The sequence below is a fragment of the Alligator sinensis genome, unplaced genomic scaffold, assembly GCF_000455745.1.
Source record: "Alligator sinensis unplaced genomic scaffold, ASM45574v1 scaffold1373_1, whole genome shotgun sequence".
NCBI classification, from domain to species: domain Eukaryota; kingdom Metazoa; phylum Chordata; order Crocodylia; family Alligatoridae; genus Alligator; species Alligator sinensis.
This window is the reverse complement of record NW_005842808.1, coordinates 322,128-326,764: the sequence shown is the minus strand read 5'-3', so window position 1 is coordinate 326,764 and position 4,637 is coordinate 322,128.

Sequence of the window (4,637 nt, the reverse complement as noted above, 5' to 3'; positions counted from 1 at the left end):
CAAGCCTCGCAGATAGCATCCAGATGTTACAAGCACAGCAGCCCCACACTGGGATCCAGAATCCTCCTCATAGGACCCTCCTTTGGTCCCCCCCGCTCCAGTGGCCTACGCTGCCTTCATCCAGGCTGCCAAGCTCCACGTAGCTGGCTCCCCTCTTGGGTGTGGTCCCTACTCAGGACCTTCGGCCATACACAGGCCCTGGCCTCACCTCAAAGGCCAGGTGGGATCTCAGGCCCACGACTCTGGGTAGTCCTCACTGTGAGCACCCGGCCCTTTTAACCTTCTCGGTCCTGGCCCCAGCATAGGCCAGTTGAGGGGGCACTCCACCTCTGGTCTCACTAGCCCCACACTCTCCCTGGGTCCCCCTTCCTGGACGTGGGGAGCTGGGGTACCTCACACCACGACTGGTGCCCCAGGGTCTCACAGGAGACTCTCACTCCCCCGCTGGGACAGCAGGTCGTGATGCTACTCCGGATGTTATTTTCGACCCACTCTCTGCCTCCCAGCAGTGGAGGACTTATCGGGGTCAGGACTCGCCTCTCTCACTCTGGGGCTGAGCCCCACCGTTCACTCAGCCCTTGGCCCAAATCTCAGTCTCGGGTGTCCGGAGACTTACCTGGGCCTGCTCCCCTTGCTTGGGGAGCCACATCACCCCCCTCACTGGGGCTTCAGATCTCTGTCCCTTACTAGGGGCTACCGCCTCACGGAGGCTCCATTACTCTGCCCTTCCCTTGGGGCTAGCGCACCGCCCTTCGCTGGGGCTACAGCTCTCGGCCCCCTTCACTGGGGCTACCCCCTCACTGGGGCTTCCCAACTCTGCCCCTCCCTTGGGGCTAGCGCACCGCCCTTCGCTGGGGCTACAGCTCTCGGCCCCCTTCACTGGGGCTCTGGGGGGGGTTTGCTCCCTGGTGGGCTCAGGAGGCCTCAGCCGTACCTGGCCCCCAACTCTGCTTCTCAGGGTCTCGAACCCCCGCAGGGCTCAGGCGGCCTCGGCCGTACCTGGCCCCCCACTCTCCTCCTTGGGGCTTGCACCCCCACAACTACCTCCGATGGAACACAAACCCGCCCGGTCGTGGGGGCTGGGGTTAAGGCGCCCGACCCGCCTTTCACCGGGGTGGTCACTGGCCTGGCATTTCCTGGAGGCTCCCGCGCCACTGAGAGCCCCACCAGGCCACCCACTCCCGGCAGGGTGCAGTTTTAGGTCATGCCCAGGAGCAGGAGCCTCCAAACCATCTCCTACAACTCCTCCCTTACCTCCAGGTGATACCTGCAGCCAGGCGATGTTGTTGCCTAGCCTCCAGCAGCAAAATGCCCTGTTTATATGGGCAGCCCTAGGTCCAAAATGGCTGCCCTCATCAGGCCCCTGGTAGCCGCCAGCGTCAGGCCCTTGAAGTGGGAGCGCACACAGTGCCCTGCCTGCCACACTAGGCACCAATCCCTGAGGGACACCACTGGAGACAGCCCTCCAGGATGGGGCCATCCCATCGATTACAACTCGCTGGGATCGGTCTCTGAGCCAGTTGCCAACCCACCTCACTGTAGACTGGTCTAGGCCTGTACCCTCCAACTTAATTCAGAGGATCTCATGGGAAACAGTATCAAAGGCCTTGCTGAATTCTAGGTAGAGGATGTCAACTGCATGTCCCATATCCAGCTGGTTAGTTACCTGGTCATAGAAGGGCACCAGGTTTGTTAGGCATGACCTCCCCTCGACAAAGCCATGCTGGTTGTTTCTTAATACCCTGCCAATTACGAGCTTGTGGTTGATGGCCTCCTTGACGATTTTTGTCAATATTTTTCCCAGAACCGAAGTCTATAGTTGGCAGGGTCATCCCTCTTCCCTTTCTTAAAGATGGGCACCATGTTAGCCCTCTTCCAATCGCTCACGACCATTCCCGAGTTTTATGTCTCTTCGGACAGCCTTGCCAGAGGCACCGCTATGAGGTCGGCCAGTTCTTTCAGGACTCTCGGATGCAGGTCGTCTGGCCCAGCAGACTTGAAAACATCCAGATGTTCTAAGAGCGTTCTGATGTAGCCCCAGCCAATGGCACCCGCCAGTCAAACGCCAGCTCTGCTCTTCATTGGAACCAAGCTTTGGACCAAACTGTTGAAAATTGTCCAAATAAAACAGAAATCCACAAGGGAAGAAACACACCTTCCTGACATGAGCGCTGACCTTCCAACACTGCCTACTGCCACCCCAACTTCCTCCCTTCCCTTTCCAAGATTCCCCCAACTTCATTTTAATAGGACTTGAAAATGAACAAGAAGAATTTTCTCCCCTTCATTTTCTGAAGACAGTTGAGGAAAAAAAGAATTAAAGTGCCTGGAAAAAAACATGGAGCTTTCAATAAGTGTTGAAAAAAAACATACTTTCATTTATAAATTTTCTGGAAAAAAGTTTCAAAAAAATGTCAAAGAGATTTACTATTTTGCTACTTTGCAACACAATCCAAGTGAGATGATAAAGAGTTAAAACCAACACCACACAAACACATTACGAAATAAAAATCTAATGTTGTGATATCTTTTTGTTAAGCTGCTTTCTCTTCTCTTTTCCCACAGACCAAAAGGAATGGGGAAAGGTTGTATTTTGTCTCCCATTAATATTTATTTTGTATTAATATATTTATTTTGTATTACAGTGCACTGCCATGGTCACATTGAAAACATAGCCTGCAGCCCATATTTCTACAGTTCCTTTCCTCTGGCTTCTATTTTGTCCAATGACTCCATCCATTTCTCTCTGACTTGGCATGTGACCAGGACTGCAACATCTAGAATTACAGAGCAAGCAGGCAGCTTACCACTCAAAAGTACACATCTGTGTTAGTGAGTCATCAATGCACTTATTATTGCTGCTTTAGCTCCATCTGCTGGCTTGTTTGGGAAAGATCCAGTCCTACAAACTCCTCTTTCAGTTCTGTGCCTCTGGAGAAGAATTAATACAGAAGGAATAGGCCAGTAGAAAAATAAAGTGGTAGCTTATGGGTTGAACTCAGCCAATAGCAACTAAAAAAAAAAAAAAAGGAAAAAAAATATTCCCCAACTGGGCTACCATAGAACAGAATAAGCAATCCGGGCTCATTAGACCAACATCCTATGGTCTAATAAAAGGTATCACTTCTACTGAGAGAGATTTTCTCTCTCAGTTTAGAAGACCCAGGCTCCAGGCCCTCACACTCAGAGAGAGGTTAGAAACTTAAACTCTTTCTTTGCAGGATAGTGACCTAGCTTTCACACCACCAGTGAGATGCTATCCAGAGCCTGCTACTCCCTTCCTGTTGAAGCTCTCCCCCCCTGGGTATGCAAGAAGGGAAAATAATGGGGGTCTTGAAAAAAGCAAGGCAGAGGGAGTGTGGCTCAGTGAGATGGGCACTGGCCTGGAAGGGAGGATGCCCTGGGCTCTGCTCCTGGTGGAGAACTACCAGTCCAGGGACTTGAACCAGTCAGCCTTGTGCTTGGATTCCCTGTTTGCTAAGGAAAGCTTCTTTTTCAGGGAACTCTGTAAGACTGGAGAGTTGTCTCCCATGGGAAGTGGGACACTTACTTAAATACCACTCTCATCAGACCTTCAGCATCCAAAACCCACAAAGCTGGCTGTGCACACAGAGGCCAGTGAAACAAGTCCAGAAGCATGGGCTTGAAAGAATCAGGCAAACTTTAGCCTGATTCAGCCTATACAGCCATTTAATCACTTTAGCCTATACAGCCATTTAATCACTTTTAAGCTATAACTTGAGGACTTAAATGGTGCACTGATGTTGTACTGGGCATTTGCACGGAGCTAAATTTCACCCTAGTGCAAAAAGCAACCAACTACTGAACTGCCACTACCTATCCAGAAACAATGCGTCTCAGTCTACACGGCTGCAGTGAGGAATGAAACACCCAGCACCATCTACTGGCCAAATTGATAGCCAACACAGAATCCTTCACTTCTGGTGGGCTGGAGTGGACATACACTTGTCTATAGCTTTTAAATTGGCTTCTGCAGTGACATCATTTCCAAATTATTTGTTTTCTTCAGTGTACCATTAAATGCCATTCACAGGGGAACATTACTGCTTGCTATGAAGAAGTATAATCACACATCTCAGACAATTTCTGCCTTTGCAGAGAGCATCACATCATATACCAAAAACCCTGGCTTTAAATTGCGTGTGTGATGCAATGACTTTTCACAGGGACTCTGTGCCCCTATTGATCTTCTAAAGATGAGCAATCAATAAAAAAATAAAGTGAAATAAACCACATCTCTGTGCTCTGTTTTTAAGCAATCATTAGCTTATCCTCACCTGAAATAAGCTGCACATGCTTTCCTAGGACAACAGAAGGAAGAGGCAGAACGCAGAGGGGTCCCAATTTTTCAGCCTTTATGAAGGCAGAAAAATACTGGGAAGAATAAGCTTTTTACTTTCTCACTGAGAGGCCTTATCAGGGATCATAACAAGAACAGAAGGCCCAAGTCCCATATTTTGCTATTTGCATAACACCCCCCCACACACACACACTTTGTAGTGCTTTGCCCCTTCTAGCTGTGACCAAGTCACAAGACAGTATTGATAAGCTGGCTGCAGCCTTGGTTATCAGACCTTGTTTTTTTCAGCTCAGGAGGTGCTAGGTTCAGTCCTTGC